The sequence below is a fragment of the Apostichopus japonicus genome, chromosome 2, assembly GCF_037975245.1.
Source record: "Apostichopus japonicus isolate 1M-3 chromosome 2, ASM3797524v1, whole genome shotgun sequence".
NCBI lineage: Eukaryota > Metazoa > Echinodermata > Holothuroidea > Aspidochirotida > Stichopodidae > Apostichopus > Apostichopus japonicus.
This window is the reverse complement of record NC_092562.1, coordinates 19,272,456-19,292,673: the sequence shown is the minus strand read 5'-3', so window position 1 is coordinate 19,292,673 and position 20,218 is coordinate 19,272,456. Positions and strand designations below refer to the sequence as shown.

General features: G+C 35.8%; 1 protein-coding gene and 1 long non-coding RNA gene across 5 annotated transcripts in view; one reads left to right on the top strand and one right to left on the bottom strand.

Annotated features, from left to right (window-relative positions):
- LOC139981246 (uncharacterized) overlaps positions 1 to 20,218 on the top strand; it is a 55,121-nt gene that overhangs the window by 23,920 nt on the left and 10,983 nt on the right. The window contains exon 1 of one of the 4 annotated variants that reach the window (XM_071993504.1): positions 8 to 246. The exons of 2 other annotated variants lie outside the window; for them this stretch is intronic. The gene's annotated coding sequence lies outside the window, so the exon portion shown is untranslated. Of the gene's footprint in view, positions 1 to 7; positions 251 to 20,218 lie in introns of those variants that run through there. One more of the 4 variants, XM_071993477.1, reaches the window with a different exon arrangement.
- Positions 5,664 to 10,314, bottom strand: LOC139981327 (uncharacterized). Its single transcript, XR_011797827.1, has 3 exons — positions 8,868 to 10,314; positions 7,412 to 7,537; positions 5,664 to 5,761 (listed from the first exon to the last, which is right to left on the bottom strand). It is a non-coding gene; the product is annotated as an uncharacterized lncRNA (long non-coding RNA).

The following is a 20,218-nucleotide window of genomic DNA, read 5'->3' as shown; positions in this document are numbered from 1 at the left end:
GCCCAAATATTAGCACACTCAAAGTCTATCATGGTAAACTATCCACAGACGTGCATAAAGTGCGTTGCGTGACAACCCAGTTTATGGGAGTTACATGTGTTTCATTTCTCAAAGCATCTGGAAAATTATATTGGTGCTTTGCCACTTTCTGTCACTCTATATCTCTATTCACTCATACAATAGATTATATATGCAGTTATACGTTGAGGAAAAACGGCATATTCTGATCAGAAGATTATAAAGAAGGTTGAAGAGACTAGGAAACATTTGGGTAATTAAGGAAATATGACTTTTCACTTTTTCTCCAAGTAAAAGCTGAAAAATGAAAGATGTACGAGTGAATTCAACCATTTTACGTTGAAATGTGGTCTGTTAACCAAGGCCTGGCTTTTGCATTGTATAAGTACATGAAAAATATGACATTTGAAATATGTTGCGTATTTTCTCATTTATTTGCATGTAACATTTCTTATTTGTAAAATTCTGTACATATACATTTATTCAAAAATGCAGGATAAATAGCCATTTAAATGGAATAATTTTACACAACAGTGTTACCTTGTTAATTCATAGTAAAACGAGCAGACATAAACATTTTATCTCTATTCTGGTGGATTAGATGTCTTAAAAGAGTTTGCTGTTACAGATACTAACAAATTAAGCAATTTAGCCATAACATTCACTGAATTTTGAATAAACCATCACTTACTAACAAAAGCAAAGATTTTTATCAATCAAGTTGACAAAATATAGCAAAAATTTAATATATGATTACTTTTGGTATGGTTTTCCCAAAGCGAACATAAAATGCAAGTATTTTTTGATAAATAGTCATTTTGGGGCAAAATGGATATATTGTACAATGTTTTTTGTATCTTTGGGGCGTTCCAATACACCCCAACCAGTTAAGTGTAGAAATGCACTTCTATGATAAATTGTATTTATCTTTGGGGCGTACCAGTACGCCCCAACCAGTTAAGTGTAGCAATACACCACTATGATTAATTACATATATCTTTGGGGCGTACCAGTACGCCCCAACCAGTTAAGTGTAGAAATATACCTCTATGATAAATTGTATATATCTTTGGGGCGTACCAGTACGCCCCAACCAGTTAAGTGTAGCAATAGACCACTATGATAAATTGTATATATCTTTGGGGCGTACCAGTACGCCCCAACCAGTTAAGTGCAGAAATATACCTCTATGATAAATTGTATATATCTTTGGGGCGTACCAGTACGCCCCGCCCCAACCAGTTAAGTGTAGCAATAGACCACTATGATACATTGTATATATCTTTGGGGCGTACCAGTACGCCCCAACCAGTTAAGTGTAGCAATACACCACTATGATTAATTATATATATCTTTGGGGCGTACCAGTACGCCCCAACCAGTTAAATGTTGAAATATACCACTATGATAAATTGTATATATCTTTGGGGCGTACCAGTACGCCCCAACCAGTTAAGTGTAGAAATATACCTCAATGATAAATTGTATATATCTTTGGGGCGTACCAGTACGCCCCGCCCCAACCAGTTAAATTTAGCAATAGACCACTATGATACATTGTATATATCTTTGGGGCGTACCAGTACGCCCCAACCAGTTAAGTGTAGCAATACACCACTATGATTAATTATATATATCTTTGGGGTGTACCAGTACGCCCCAACCGGTTAAATGTTGAAATATACCACTATGATAAATTGTATATATCTTTGGGGCGTACCAGTATGCCCCAACCAGTTAAGTGTAGCAATACACCAAGAAAATTGTGTGTGTTGCTCAAAACTACATATCTTCTTTTACACAAGTTGTTGCAAGAAAATAAGAGTACACACTGCCCAATCAATAGTATGTGTAAAACATAAGGTTTCCTAGTTATTCAGCTCAAATTCTTTATCTATAGCTGCATATCTTTCTTTTAAGTCACAGACTTCCCTCTTTGGAAGGCGATTTTTATGGGTTAAAGTCCCAGAACATTAAGGAATGGAAAGAAACTGATGGTGTGTATGGCTGCTTATTTCTTCCTTGGCCACAGTCTAGCAGTTTCCAGTCTCCAGTCCAGGATCCCTCCATCCAATGTAAAATAACCTCATCCTTTTAAATTTTAGTGACTTCTCCAAAGTATGGTCGTGTGCTTGAATCAATGAGGTTTACGGCTGCTATATACCCAACTTTAATATAGTCAGATACTTCAATAACTTCTTTAGCAAAGTTATAACATTTATATATATCACCACTCTGAAGATCTTCAACTCTAAAAGCAAGGAGCAGAAGGGCAGAAGGGCAGAAGGACAGAAGATAGCGGTTCTTATTCTCCCTGTAACAATTATCCATTTGCAAAAACAGATCCTTCCCAAGAGTATCCTTGTGCTTCACTAGTGTCCACAAATTGCATGTAATGGTCATGTTTGAATCATGTTGGATATGCTTCAGATCAGTCATAACATATACCTGTATGCAAACTTGTCACATGGACCTTTAGTGTGAATTAGGACACCTGAAAAGAAAGAGAAGAATGAATATATACTACTTCATTGACATGTATGATAAAGAGGTTGTTATTACTTGTTTTCTGCTATTAAATAAAGTTTGATAATTAACCTACTATGTGCTTTAACAAAAAAAACACAGTCACATAATATTTGATGGATACTAAGGCCATTATCTTTATCAGAACAACAAATAAAGAACAGAATTGATTTGACCTCAACCAAAACAATAGGAACACTAGACTTCTTGTAACCTTAGGTGTCCATCCTTATACTACTTATGAAGATAATCAAACTTCCCCTCTTGAGACATTGTGTTGTAAAACAAGGCATCGTACAAACAAACACCCTGTATAAACACCCACACACATGCTGCTCACGCACATACATACTGTACTATACACCAACATGACATCACAATTTCATACAATTTCTCGGAAACCAGAAAACGTGATGTTTACACTTATAATGAAATAAACACTTTCCGGTCACTTCATAATACCATGGAGGTAAAACAGACCTCCATGATAATACTGACCTGTTATGTGGATGTGGATGTTTTACATCCTTATCACTCTGGACAAAATGTGGCAGATCAGTCTTTGATTGGTCCATTCCATCGACTATAAGGGTATTCAGTTCCAAAGAAACCTGGCACGCCTTAGTGTGGGCAAGATGTTACTGCTCTCCTTTTGACCTAGTAAAAATAGAACATATTATTATACAAAATAAACTCTTAACTGATACAGGGTTTACGATATCAGATAAGAAATATTGATTTGAGTTTTGATCCAATATCATTTGAGAAATAATGTAAATGATATATGGGTCAATCCATGCCAAATCAACAGATTTTTGGGTCGATTCCACGTCGACCCTCTTAGAATCGCCTGGAAATGATATGGTGTCTTGCCATATGTCTCAAAGGATGAAATTGGGCAAAAAAAAAATTTGAAAACTTTTTCGTTGCTAGGTTACGACCCCGCCTACTGTAGCAACCAACTTAAAGTGGCGAAAATGAGAGTTACATCAGCCCTACAGAAACATGCTTGCGAGGGCAAACAGTGGTAACATTGTATCTTCATTCAAGGAGACCACGTAAAACAACATTAGAAACTATTGAAATGTTATTTATTAAATGGGTTCTGTCTAGTACTCTTTGACTCCCTCTCACCCCCCCCCCCCAACACCCTCCCCATAGTGCACTATGCAGATTTGTATGCATATATGTTACTGAATTTTAATACTGCAAAGAGACTGCATAAACATGCATTCAAGGTATACTGAATTATTTGGTAAGGTAATCTTCTGCTTCAAATTGTCTGTATGCATGTAACTCACCCCCTTCCAACCAAAACCTCTACCCAACCCTATATCAGATGAGAATATGAATGTGAACCAGTGCATACATACAGTGTGCACTATATATGTGTGTATCATATGTGTATATATGTGTGGTCATTCCATTCAATACTGTGCATATTTCAGTATCATTTTAAATATTTGCAATTTAGTGTATGCTTTTGCTAATTCAATAATTAAGAGACTTTCAATAATTTCAAAGGAATGTTTAACCAGTACATAAATGTGCAGTGTGTACTGTACATGTTTTTGGACAGTGTTTGTTTAATAGTAATTGGTGTAGAATAACACTGTACTGAACATGTACTGTACACACATATATAGTGCAAAGTGCATATTTCAATGTCTTTTTAAATATTTGCAATGTAGTGTATAATTCTTTTGCTAATTCAATAAATTAAAAGACTTTCAATAATTTAAAAGGAATGTTTAACCAGTAAATACATGTACAGTGTGTATACTGTTCATTATCTTGGACAGTGTGTATTTAATAGTACTTGGTGTAAAATAACACTGTACTGAACATGTACACACATATATAGTGCACACTGTGGACCATACCAATAATTCAGTATACCTTGAATGCATGTTTATGCAGTCTCTTTGCAGTAAAAGTCAGTCACATACTGTATGCATGTATTCAAATATGCATAGTGCACTATGGGGAGGGTGTGGGGGGGGGGGGTTGGAGTCAAAGAGTATTAGACAGAACCCTTTTAATACATTTCAATAGTTCTTAATGTTGTTAGCATGATCTCCTTGAATGAAGATATAATGTTACCAATGTTTGCCCTCGCAAGCATGTTTCTGTAGGGCTGATATAACTCTCATATATGCCACTTTAAGCTGCTCTCCAGAGCATTAATAACTTATATAAAATATGATTTAGCACATTCTTTGCATCATAACTATACATATCTTACTAGTTTGTATTGAAAACCAAAAATAAAACTGACCAAATTTGACCTTGAAATGCCCAAAATAGCTGTTCACGGACATCGTTCGACATCTATGACCCTGGAAATGCAGTTTATTTGTAGTCCTTATGCTAGTGGACCACCCTCTTAATTGTTAAGCACCTGTATGCTAATGCTAAGAAGTTGTTGTCATTTGAATTACTCAAATCAGCTTGTGCAAGCATTTTCATACATATGAACGAGGTGATTTTCGCAATTTTCGAGTCAGAAATTTGAGTAGATAACACAAAATACACAACTTTTTTACTTGAGTTTCTAAAAATAGTGTCAATACGCTCCTGAAAAATGGTATTTAAAAAAAATTGAAATATACCCACAGGCCCAAAATGGACCCCCCAATTAGGGCCAGAAGTGAGATTTCTTAAGTTTGAGGGCGCTGTTCATAAAACGTACCACCCACTTGACTTTTTTTTGCACTTTTCCCGTACAACTACTACTGGGCAAGGATCCTATGGAAATTAAAACTCAAACATGCCTTTGCTTGTGAATAGAGCACACTCAGAGTAGGGCCAGAAAAGGCCCCTATCTCATTTTCTGCCATTTTAATTACTTGTTACGAAAACTTGAGACCGATCCAATGACCTTTCTCTGAACTTTAGGGTTTATCATCTTAGTTAGGGCTACTATATCCAATTTGTAGTTCAAGCAAGTTTTTGAAAGAGATAAGTGTTAACTAGGAGCATCACTGACACACCCACACATATAGAGGACTTGAAGGAATAGATAGTCTTTCTATTGCTTTTGACTTCTGCAAGGATTCAAAAAGGAAAGCAGACATCAACTTTTAATTCTAAATTAGTAAAATATTTTGACTCACTTAATGAACTTCTTGCAATTGTCGGCATTCTTCATTTTCCTTTCCACTCCTTGTTCTTTCCGCTACCTCTTTCAAGTACCACTCACAGTAAACTCAGTCGTCTAGAAAAATATAATGTTGAAATACTTTAATTAAGCATTTAAAGTATAAGTTTTACTTCACACAATGGTGTAAAATTGAACTGCTTAACCTAATCAAGAAAAAGTTATGTAGTGATTAGTGATAGAGTTTTATTGTGTCAATTTGAACCATGTTGTTCTCATGAATACCCATAGAATAATGCAATGAGCATGTTGAAATTTTTTACTAATTATAACTGAAGTTAAGCATTCTTTTAGGTACTTTAGAGAATTCCTTTAAAGGAGTATAGGGTGTTGAGAGTAGCTAATTGAGAAAAGAACAAGTAAAGCTGTACAACATCTTCTCATGTTATTTATTAGACCAATTGATAGGGATGTTTGGAAATAAGACCCTAATCATTTTCCCAGACAGTTGAGGTAAATGTCCTCAAAGGTGGAAATTAAAACAATTAAAGAAGTTTGACCAAAGGTAAGCATATTTCAATTTCTGGCATATTTGGGGGAACTTTCTGAAAATGTCACTATCTAAGGGAGTTGTTCATTGACATTTCAGCAGAAAGCACTTTTACTCCTGATTTGAGTGGAGGTTGCAATCAAACTTATGTCACATGTTCTTTAGAACTTCTTTAAATCAAAATTTTTGACAATAATTCTAATGTTTTTAAGGAATGATAATGCAGCTTTAGTGGTACAGTACACTAGCTGTGAGGTGTATTCTCTCCAGTATGTACAGTTAAGTTTTTGTGCTTGCTGAAGCTGAAGCTAACAATAGAGACACATGAATTTTTCTGAAGAGATGTTTAATGGACTGCACATGTAGTTAACTAAACAGATTAAATGTCACTGGATTGTATGAAGTTAAAGCCTCCATAGTTAGCAAAGAAAAAAGGATGCAATGCCTGTGGTTTTGACACCCCGGGCTATAACCCACCAATTGTGATTGATCAGCAGACCATGTACAGTACTTGAAAGTTATCATTTGTAATGTACACAGCTATTGTTTGTGTGATAATTCTGGCAAAACAGTCTTACAACAGCACTTTCGACCTCACAAGTTTCAGTATACTTTATCAATGTCTTTATGCTAGTTAATCAATTTAAAGCTACTAGCTATGAGGAATTTGAAATTTTATTCCCCTTTTCCCATGCAATGTATGCAACAATAACTGTCATAAATCCATGCACATTCACAAGATAAAATAATTAGAAATCTTGAACTCTTCTAAAGATTTCCATAAAGTATTCCTTGGAAATGATGCTTTGTTCACCAATGCCAATTTCTATCATTTCCTTCTTCATGCGTGCATGGAGAGAAGTCTTTGTGTATGACACTGGAAGGTGCACTTCTGTTTTGTGGGGCATGTAATCTCCAATATGTTCAAATAAACACCTCATCCAAGCTAGTGCAAATGGAGTTTTTGTTCTCATCCTTTTCTTGCCTTTATTGCCATGAATTGCATTTTTCTTGCCAACTTGAAATTATTTCAGACAATCTTTGAATAACTTGCTACTAATACCAAAGAACATACAAAATGCTTTCTCACATACAATCTTCCCACAAATTACATAAATAGAACAAGATTTGTCTCAGGTGTGACATGATCTTTCCTGATGAATCCAAATCTTGTCCAGAGTGAATTGCTTTAGCTAAGTTTCCCTCACTTCACTAACCTCTAGAAAAGACTGTTCTAGGTCATCGTAAGAAAGCGATTTGATACAGCTACCATCACAGCAATCAGATTGGAACATAGGCAGAGGATCAATGCTTGATTGCGTCTCCTTCGTTTTATCTCACTCCTGGTGAAAAAAAAAGGTTTTGATCACATGAAGAAATTGATGCAGAAAATTCTCTGGCAATACCAAAGCTACTGCTACTACTTCCATTTGAACTTATGTCAAGGTACAACCACAGCGAATCATTTGTTGTATCTGGAGAAATAGTACTGATGTTGTGACTCACAGTGACTGCCCCATTCAAACAACAGTGAAAGTTTTGTTTTAGTATGATTATTTAAAGTTGGTTCCTCTTCCAAATTTTCCATTTCATTATCCAAGCTCACGTTCCTTTTTAAGTGTATTAGGTAGGGATGTATTTCCCTTGCTTTTGTGTGGAGATGAGAAAAGAGTTGGCTCAATGTCCAATTTGTCAGGATCATCCTCTTTACATTCTGACAGAAAACTGATAATTTGTTAAAATTTGTAAGGTTTCCTTCACACATTTTGTTTCCCATGTAAGTGGAGCACAATGACAAATGAGCACAACTAAATTTTCATTTACTCAGCTTCACACCACAATAATATGAGCCATGAATGTGAAACAGTATCCAAAGGCATGCATTGAAAGAGTAAGTCCTCAGAGCATGACCACTTCTTAACAGTTTTACTCCCTTTCTGTGGTTAACCCTGCTTTTGAAGACTGTATATATTCACTGTTGGCTGCTGCAGTATAGACTGCCTTACACTGTGATATGAACTGGCTAGGTGTCATATGATCCTTTATTGACACACTGTTTGACCACAACCAAAGGGACAAAGTTTTCAGGTTTTATTTCCACAATGGAGTTGCAATCAGGCAAGACAATATTGTTGTGATTGATTGCTTCTGAGGTTAGTATATACTTTATGCAGACTGTGTAGCCCTGTTATGAAATCTTGCACATCTGTGAGGTACTGTATGTGGATGTATGGAGGGAGAGGACTTCTCAAATGTCAGTATCAATGCTGCAATGTTGAAAAGTGAATTTTTAGTTGACAATATTTTGTCGAAATGGTAGTGTTCTACCAAACTTCAGTACAACTTGTAAAAAAGGACAAAACTCATTAACTTCAATAAAATAGCCTGACCTTCAATAATTTTCCTAGCCATTGGGACACAGTCCCTAGTTCCCACAATCACACATAGTGAGAGCAACAAATGTGAGTAAAAATCTGCACACTGGACCATGCAGGGACATATATATACCAAAACTGTTATGTTTTGTTATTTTTTTCTTGGGGGGAGGGGCATGTTTGTAACTGGAAAAGCCTGAAATAAATTATAGCAATATGCACCATGTACAGTATGCAATAATGAAGTATATGAGCCTATTTGCTGCTATAAAGATTAAATTTGAAAATTAGCACTTACCTAAGTTCTTAAATCTGTTCTTGGACTTGTGCTTTTATACAAAATCCAGATCAGATCCTCTGATTTTATCAGACGATCATCTCTCCACGGGGTAAACTGATGCATTGATCCAGTCGCATTTGCACTCGAGCCGTACTATGGATCTGATCCTTGCCCGGGCCGGTAAAAAATCGGATTGGAAATGTGTCATTCGCAGCCGGAAATCGCGTACTAGTAGTACATTTGGTCCAAAACTTTCGTTTTCAATGTTCATAGCCTAGGCTAGAGTGACAATGCTACGTAAGATGCATAGGTCAGTTATGATTATTATGTTGTATTGTATCGACGATGGTCAGGAATTCAGGATGCAAGCTTTTTACGAAAAACACCCGATTTCGAAGAAGAGTTGACGATAAAAATCGTGTCAGTATGGACGCTAGCAACAAGTGTAGAATTTAAAACGATAGGCTCAATATTCGGAGTTGCCCTGGGACAGGGAGTACAACGTATGTGTCATAACACACGCTGTTTTTGTGCGATTACACTTACAGTATCTACTGTACTACCAAGGAGTTGTAATGGGTTGCGGCACAGCTGATCTGTCAATCACTTAAAACTAGTACGGGGTGGCCAAAGGTCATTTACGGTTAGCATAATAATAATCAGGGTTACCAGCGACAAGTAACAAAAAAACGTTAGATTTGCCAAAATAAAACCCCAGAAAACGCTAGATAATCAGTTTCACTCACTTGTTATGTGTTGTTTTCAATAATTCGTTGACTGTTCGTTGCACTGATTCATGTCATAGGCAGTCTAGTGATTATTTTAACAAGTTAAAACGGTTAATAACAATCAGGAAATAATACAAGAAAATTAACTGTGGATTTTACAAAAATACTGATTCAGTCCTAATGAAAAACCCAAGTATGAAAAACCCATTAATATTAAAGCAGTTCACGCGGTATTATAGTGTAAAAGCCACGGAAGCCTATAAATATATTTTATTGGGTTGCCAAGTGGTAATTTGGTCTCAAAGTTTCAGAAAACAAAGTAATTATTTTGTGAATTACCGATTTGGTGCGATTTTTGATAAAACGTATGCTGGAATCCTAGAAAGGTGAAAAAATACGCTAGATCTATTGTGTGAAAAGGCTAACGCTGGTAACCTTTATAATAGTACTGTAGTAGACTTGTTTAGTTGTACTGTGTAAAAATATGCACTATGCGGAGTTCTCATCAGTATTACTTGTCAAACACACATGCATGCCTATAGTCTTATTTGTGTTAGGTTAGCCTTTCTGTTGAAGTATTCATTTGTGGTTTACATGGATACATTTGGAAAATGTCGCTTTCACTTGTTTGTAAACAGTAGCACGGTGGGGTATGGGGGCAGGGGCATGGAGATCTGCCCCACATCGATGCTAACCCCAGCTTCCAACGACTTTGCTGATCCTATATAAACAACGGTCGACCTGACCACCCCCCCCCCTCCCCACCCAAAAAAATAGCTGCATGCTTGTAAGATAAATTATGGTATATTTTTTTTCAGCCAGCTTGTGATCATAACATTAAAATCACTTGCTATAAAGAATATCATTATATCCCCACCCCCCCCCGCCTCACCCATACACAAACACATACACATTTCTGTTGCGACAAGTCCATTACAATATAGTCCTAGCCTACGGCGCTCAACCCTCCGATTTTCTACAGCCATAGCTATTTTCACTTAATTAATCGCACTAACATTGACAATACATTTAAAGCCTCCTAATGTGGCAAAATACATCAAACTTTCATGATAATTTTGGAAAACAGTAAAATGCTTGTGTCTAATTGATAGGGTTATTTTAATTTTGTTTGGAGTATAATTATACAAATTTACCAATTTACTCTGTGCATTGTGATCAACTCCTAGCTGAATCATGTTACTATATAAAGGAAAATACATAGTCTCCAACAAAAGAGGGAAAAAACATATTTTAGCAACAAGATGGAAATAGAGGGCGTACTTTTTTGCGACGTGGAAAACACACATATCTCTGGATCTAAAGGTGTTACAAAATCCTCCTTTACATATGTCATTGTCATTAACACAATTAAAAAGATGGGTAAAATTCAAGGTCACATGTATCAATTTGAGAAAAATATCATGTATACATTTTACAACCAAAATTGTTTATTCGCCGACTCTAGGCATATACTCTCATTTAGGATTTGTTCACATTCAGCACTTCTTATTGATTAATATTTTCGGAAATAAGATTGGAAACTGATATGCAGAAGTTATACACAAAATCTATCACATTTAGGGTTGAGGATCTCGCCACCACCTATAGTTAGTGATGTATTGAATTCGTATAGATTATGCCCGCACGTCATTTGGGATTTAAATTTTGTAATTTTTGTGAAATAATATGTGATACGGAAAAACAGATGTACTTCGGGTTCTTCATCCATCATTAATGTCCTCTTTCATGTAGTACGGGGGGGGGGGCACATCACTTACTTATGGAGGCACAATGTGTATTGTTAAATGCCGTCCTGGGGGAGGGGTGATAGGGGAGAGTTCTCCCTTCCACTTTGTGAATTTTGGATCAATTTTAAGGGTCCTCAGATGCAATCTGGTGCTATATTTAGCAACTTGAAGTAATTTTCGGGCTTGCATCTGTCCAATATTGATGTTTTTAATTTAGGCAAATAAAGATTTTTGTCTGAGTATTTTTTTTAACACTACAACCGCATCTGAAGGGGAAGGGCACCTGGGGCACGATTTTTTCAGGCCCCAGCCCCCCCCCCCCTTCGGCGGCGCCACTGATGGGTACGTCAATGGTACTTAATGGTAACGGGTTTCTTACTATCATAGGAGGCACCCCATACTATAGCCCATCTATCAAAACGGGAAAAAGACATTACGATTAACATATATACATAGACAACATATGTACTGCACGCAGCCGCGTACACTACACATATACATATTGGTTAACATGCATGTGTGCCCACGCTTTATTGTGCCCACGCTTAGGCATTGTGCCCACGCTTGAGAAAGTATGACTGAAATATAGTAGTCTTCACAGAAACTGTTTGAAAATTAAGCGATTTAGAAGGCATTTAAACCCAATACAAACGAGTAGACCCTTTAGGAACTGCACTATTTAAGAAGCCTATATATTACAAACTTTCTTGAATCCTCTTTCCGACCCCCCCCCCCCCCCGCCTCTTTATTTTTCAAAGGTGTTGCATACGGGGAAGTTTTGGTCTCCAGTTAGGTTCAAACCTTGTTATATGCAACTACAATAGGTTATTTCGAAGGCTTAAAGTTATGATGTATTGGCCCCATATATGCTACATATTAAAATATGGTCACCTTTGGGTAAAATTCTTAAACCGTTTGATTACCATCTAGGAGGAATTTTACCTCACTGGGAAATTCAGTCATCTATAGGTGCCTATGACATACCGATCTTGAGAGACATTTACATATTGGTATACGTTGTCGTATGTATCCGTGTCGGTTTCTTGAAAAATATACGAACTCAGAAGTTCAATGGTAATGCAGGACACTGCTAGTTTCGCCCGTGTATTATTCGACGTGCCGTGTGTATACGTACACTCAGGGACGTCGCTAGAGGGTTGGGGGTGTCTCACACCCCACCCCCAATGTTTGTAAAACTGATGATAGTTGGAAAATTTGAGTGCGACAGTCCGAATTTCTGACTGTCTCACTCTAATTTTTCCGACTGTCGCACTCTAATTTCATATATTCTTGTAATTTGTGAGTGACCTACAATTTTCGGTCAAAATTGACCTTTAATCAGTCATATTTACCACGTTTTCCTTGTCACATTTAGAAATTGTATCTCGCGATCTTTATACTCCACCATACAAAACTTCGTGTGATTTTGAATACTGTAAAAAAAAATGCCTAATAAAACTACTGTACAACATATACGTTAAAAACGCTCAATGCTTATCTACGGAAGCTTTAAAGTGCCATCACCATGAGAAAAACTTTGCCCCATAGAGTGAAATTTTTCAGTAAATTGTTTAGATAACAAGATAAAATCTTATAAAAAATAAGAAAAAAAATGTTGGATTGCTTAGTTGCTTTAACTGAGCAATTGAACAATTTTCTACAAAATGATTAATTGACAACTTATCATATCTCGTGAATTGGACATTTTGCTGCAAAATGTTCAGTTGTTCACTTCATTCCATCTGAGCAATGAAAAATTTTCTGCAAAATGTTTAATTGACAACATATCTTATCTCGTCAATTGAACATTTTTTGGCAAAATGTTCAATTGTTCACTTTATCCCAATGGAGCAATTGAAAAATTTCTGCAAAATGTTTAATTGATAACTTATTGTATCAGTCGTCAACTCAACATTTTTCTGCAAAATGTTTAAGTGTTCATTTCATTCCAAATGCTCAGTTGGAATGATGTGAACAATTGAAATTGTTTTCATGCAAGTGATAAATAGCCCCCCCCCCCCAAGAAAATAATATTAAGCGCGCTAGGAAAAAGCACTGTATTTTGTCGAATATTATTTGTTGAAAAAAGGTTTTCCCCTTTGTTACATTAACATAGCTTTTGTAGTTAGTAGTCTATGTAGCCTATCAAGCAGATAACTCCACTCAGTTGCTTACCCGCTTAACCAGAGTGATTAATAAGTTTGTGAAGTGAGGGCCAGTGCTACAAATGTACCGCAAAAAAATTCGGAACAAAATTGCAGTCGCGAAAGATGGGATGTCTGACTAACACTGACCGTATCGTTCACGAGTAGTGCGGGTTGGGGGGGGGGGGGGGTTCAAGTCAGCAGTCGGAATTTTCTGGCTCCAAAACCCATCCAGTTGGAATTTCAGCCACTGCATTCCCCCCCCCCCCCCCAACTTCAGGCCTTAGCTACGTCCCTGCGTACACTCACTTTAAAATTGCAAGGGACAACCTAAATACTATACAACCCTGTTGAATACTAAAAATATCCTAGTGGGAATGTGTGATAGTGAGTAATGATGTAAAATTTGTTGTACACATAGGTTAACGTTTCATTTATCTGTTCTTCAGGAATCACACAATAACAGAAATTCAATGATATTTAACGGTAACGCCCTTACCGAAATCCCAGATCTGGGCCAGATATAAAAATCCAGATCTGGCCCAGATCTGGAATTTCAATCTGGGCCAGATCTGCTGCAGATCTGGAATTTATATCTGGCCAGATAAAAAATTGGGCAGATATAACTTGATATAAAATAAAGTTTTATATGGCCCATATAAAATTTGATCTGGCTAAATTTTATTGCATCCATATCTGGGCCAGATAAAACTTTATCTGGTTGATATAAAGAAAATCCAGATAAACTTTTATATGGCCCATATAAAATTTGATCTGGTTAAATTTTATTGCATCCATATCTGGGCCAGATAAAACTTTATCTGGTTGATATAAAGAAAATCCAGATAAACTTTTATATGGCCCATATAAAATTTGATCTGGCTAAATTTTATTGCATCCATATCTGGGCCAGATAAAACTTTATCTGGTTGATATAAAGAAAATCCAGATAAACTTTTATATGACCAATATAAAAAAATATATCTGGCTAAAATGTCAATCAAATAGGAAATAATTGGCCAAAACTGGACTAGCATTGATATTAACTTTCCAGCGTGATCAGTTATCTCTGTTCTGGTACGGAGACCCATACAGAGAGCAAGACACACACAAAATATAAACACAGCTGTGTTCTAGAACTCAACTGGATTGGAACAAAGTGGAAATATGTAATGTGCAAGCTCCTTGCTGTTACCTAATCCGACTGCTATGGTCATAAAATGACCGCTGTTCAAAAATAATACTTGAAAGTTGAGTTCTTTATTCTTCTGTGGTCCTGTAGATGTTGATACTAAATTGCGTTGTGCTATTCTTTTATTTAATATATTTGCTTTAATAAATAAGTTCCAGGAGGGCGATATATGTTCCATTCAGTATCGAAGTTCAGTCCCAAAATATATTCCTTGTTGCCATCCGTTCCAAAAACTTCTTCCTTACTTCGGACTGTTCAGTTCACTATAGAAACCTTTGCCAATGTCCTGACATCAATAGGATATTATTTATGAATCTCCATCACCTTTTCTTAATGTACCAATCCTTTCTGTTAAACTTCCTTCTGCTCTTTACTCCTACCATGTGGACACTAGTGTACACATAGCTCCCTTTCCTATCTCACTCCTACAAAGTATCAAAACACATATGTCCATTGTTCAAAAGTGGCCTTCACACTTATACTCTGAGTGGTTGCCTAGCAACCCAGATAGAGATAGTTATTCCCCCTTTGACTTAGTGTATACACTGTAAGTGATTTACTATTGAAATATATATATGCAAAGTGCAGTACCACAATATAGTGCAATGTAAATCTCTATGAAAATACACTATGTAAGAGCATACAGTCTTAAAGTTTTATCTGTCAATATAAAGTCAAGTATAACTGGATAAACATGATCTATATCCAGTTATACCTGACTTTATATTGACAGATAAAACTTTATATGCATATCTGGATTGACTCTATATCCAGTCATATCTGGCTTTATATGGCCAGATAAAACTTGATCTGCATATCTGGATTGGCTCTATATCCAGTCATATCTGGCTTTATATGGCCAGATAAAACTTGATCTGCATATCTGGATTGGCTCTTTATCCAGTTATATCTGGCTTTATATGGCCAGATAAAACTTGATCTGCATATCTGGATTGACTCTATATCCAGTTATATCTGGCTTTATATGGCCAGATAAAACTTTATCTGCATATCTGGATTGTCTCTATATCCAGTTATATCTGGCTTTATATGGCCAGATAAAACTTGATCTGCATATCTGGATTGACTCTATATCCAGTTATATCTGGCTTTATATGGCCAGATAAAACTTGATCTGCATATCTGGATTGACTCTATATCCAGTTATATCTGGCTTTATATGGCCAGATAAAACTTGATCTGGCCAGATTAAACCAGATATAAAGCCAGATCTGGCATTTCGGTAAGGGCGGGTCTAAGACTATAGTCAACTATCCCCATTCCCTCTTTTGTGGTATGTTATTTACATTTTCTATTGTGTACTTTGCAAAGAGGGCAATTATGTAGGTGAACAGGCTCCCGGTTCCGCTTACGTTTTAGTAATCACAAATAGTATATTTCGTGATAATTTGATCAGATTCCCCGTTTCCGAACATTTCAATCTTCATAGACATTCTCTCAAAAACTAAAAATGTATTTTAATTGCCTCGAACTTCAAATTCGCTACTGAACGTAAACGTAAAGAAATCGATTGGATCTTTCGTATTAAGTCACCGGCCTCGACAAAGACTTGGGACCCCTTAAGTGCCTTAACAACTATCAGTTCTACAAACATGTTATCCGTTCTTTGCTCATTCATCCGCTTCCTGTATAGTCATGGTTTATTTGGTTTTTAATTCCATCAATGCAACTTACACTTATCTAGCGTCAAACTTTCATTGTGCTAGTATATTTTGTACTTTTCATTCGACTGCCAAGTATTGCCAACGAAGGCCCCAAGGGGACCGAAATTCTAATATATTTTCTAAAACTTTACTCCTTATTTGTCAATTATGAGTCATCTTATTTCTCTGGTTTTCTATAATAATAATAATAATAATAATAATAATAATAATAATAATAATAATAATAATATATATATATATGTATATATATATATATATATATATATATATATATATATATATATATATATATATATATATATATTATTTTAATCCGACGGACAATTACGACGGAATCGGATTAAAATAATCCGACGCGGATTAAAATAATCCGAATTTCTAAAACTTCTGCTCAATTCAGCAGAAATCAGTAAGTCGCTTTGCCTTTACAACTTTGCCGACATCTTCTCTATAAAATAGTTTCAATTCCTGCTACTCCTTGTCACTTTCGGTGATCATGCACTGAAGAAGAGCTAGTTTTGCTCGAAAGCTCTGCAAAAACCAAACATTGGCTGTTTTACTTCCAATCACTTACCTATATATATATATATATATATATATATATATATATATATATATATATATATATATATATATATATATACATATATATATATATATATATATATATATATACATATACATATATATATATATATGTATATAGAAATATATATTTATGTATATATATATATATATATATATATATATATATATATATGCAGCCTTATTTTCAATGAAATGCATCATATATTTTTTTAATCATGCTTCTTTGTTATTCCCATCCATCCATACCTATACACGTACATGCATTGCATACATACATACACTCACGCATGCACACATGCATACACCATGGAGGGAAAACTGTTTTTACCTCCAATTTACCTGTTTTTTTTTACCTGTTTTTGACCTCCATGCATACACATACTGGTAGGTATATAAATGATCCTATTCCCCAAACACACTGTTTTCATTATTTACAACTATAGTTCTAATTAAAGGCTAAGGCCATGGCATGTCGTCAACTTAAAAAACGTTAACCTTCATTTCCTGTGTGAGAGAACGCAACGTGATAGGAATGATTACGTAATATAATCTTTCATCGGCCTCTCGATGTTGACCGCAAACGTGGAGATGTTCAACCAGACTTTGTTGTCTTTTTTCTACCACAAACATCCGCACTATTATTTGATATCGTAAATTTTCACTGTGGTAGTTGCATACACATACGTATACGTTTGTTAGACCATGGAGTTGTTCAGACCACCAACGTATTTATACCCTGACAAGGTTAGACTGCTCATGCACGGATGCACCAAACGCAAAATCGTAGAGCCGAAGTTGCGAAAAAGTTCGAAACGCCTAAATAATAATTTTATAAAATGACGAGACCAAGAAATTGGTGTGTGGCAGAGGAAGACTTATGATTTTTCTTTTTTTCGGACTCGTCCGGACTCTACTTTTGGAACCAAAGAGCCCTTGTCACCAATTACATGAAGATTCGAAATATACCGCTGATCCCAAACAGCATTAAGGTGAGGAAAATTTTTGGACTTATTTCCGTATAATGAAATATATTTTGTGTTAAGAATAACCAAGTGGAGTTTTTGTTTCTTGCATGTATATGGGTATGCTTTTAAAATAAATTGAAAGTGCATAGCCAATCGCCCCAAATCATAGCACGCTAAAATTGCTAGGCGTTTTCAAAAAGTACTTTCCTGGAAGCATTCACTCTCCATTTGTTCTCAAATATTCTAAATGAACACCCAAAGCCATTCTTACCAAGGAAGTGATACTTCCCATGTTCGTACACTACTTGCAAGTACAACTTTCTCAGACAAATTATTCCATAACCCTCTGAGAATAAAAAGGAGTTTTGACAAATATATGGTACTTATAACTTCTGGTGTTTAAGACATTGATCTCTGGTAATTCTGCTTGGCAAACCTGAAAAGGTCAGTGAAGGATAAAATGTCTAAACCATACCATTCTTGAAAACCCGAATCAAGTCACCGCGTAATTAACCGACCTATAACCTCCATTGTGGTGGGTTAACTGTCACAATGCACATTATCAGTGTTTTTTTATCTTCATACAGAACTGACATCAACAGTGAATACTATTGTTCTCTGACTCGAGTCAAAGGACGCTTGAACCGCAGTGTGCTAATGTAACTGCCAAGCGTAACTTATTTGTGATTGCAGGTGTCCAACCGCAGTGTAGACAAGCAATTAACGTTATACCTTGAATTCGAACTTCTTCATGATCTGTCGTCATATTTTGTGTATTACTATTTTTAAGTTGTTCATGCAAACACATAATGGACACCCTATACATTGCTCTAGACTGACTTTGACGAAAAACCGTCCGTGTCATGTAGTGTGGCTTGTCTACAACCCAAACTGATTAGAAAAGATATTTCAATCAATTCTGACTTGATTGTGAGTGAAAAAATGCTACTTGAAGCAAGTGCAATAACAAGCAAAGCTGACAGCCATTTAACAAGTCAACGAGTATGGTAGGCCATACGGGAAATAATTGCTGATTTAATGTCCGTACGAATTAAAATTATTACCGGTATTAATTCTATTTAATACCGGTATTAATTCTCAGCCAATCACCATGCAGCTTCATATGCCAGTATTAAATAGAATTAATACGGGCATTAAATAGAATTAATACGGGCATTAAATGGAATTAATACGGGTATTAAATAGAATTAATACGGGTATTAAATATAATTAATACCCGTATTAAATATAATTAATACGGGTATTAATAGAATTAATACGGGTATTAACTAGAATTAATACGGACATTAAATAGAATTAATACGGGCATTAATATAATTAATACGGGTATTAAATAGAATTAATACGGGCATTAAATAGACCAATCACATCAGCAGGATTCTCACTTGTTCATCTGATCTGATCGCCGCGCCAACCTACAACTTACGTTCTTGGAAGAATAACAAGACGGTTCAAAGCTTTGCGAACTGATAAAACATCGGACTGGGATTGAGGGTCAACATTTGTCAATAACCTACAAGTATCGTTCGCTTCTCGACGAAAATCATGCAAAAATTGTTCTTTGTCTGTCATGCGTGCCATTGCGTTGTATGTTGTACCTTGCTTGCTTTCACGCTGGGGGATTAACACTAGCTCAGACTGAGCATGGTAACAAAATTCGCTGATGTGATTGGTCTATTTAATACCCGTATTAATTCTATTTAATGCGCGTATTAATTCTATTTAATGCCCGTATTAATTCTATTTACGTGGTAGAAAAATTCGCTGATGTGATTGGTCTATTTAATACCCGTATTAATTCTATTTAATACCCGTATTAATTCTATTTAATGCCCATATTAATTCTATTTAATGCCCATATTAATTATATTTAATACCGGCATATGAAGCTGCATGGTGATTGGCTGAGAATTAATGCCGTTATTAAATAGAATTAATACCGGTAATAATTTTAATTCGTACGGACATTAAATCAGCAATTATTTCCCATAAGGCCTACCATAAACGAGTGACACTCCTGACGGTTTCTACTACTACAATCTGTTTCTGTGATATTTTCCGACGAACAAGAAAACGGCGACCACAGTCGCGTAGTAACATACAAGTGCTACCTCCTTAAGCTTATATTATGTACGTACGTGAATTTGACATAAAACTTGAGGGTCAAAGGTGAACAAGTGAAGTACACTACATGATGTGAGTTAGTATTAAACGTTAGGCCTACTTCAAGTTGATTCAATGACTAGGATATACCGGCATTTTAAATTTATTATTCCTCTCGACAATTTACGGTACAAT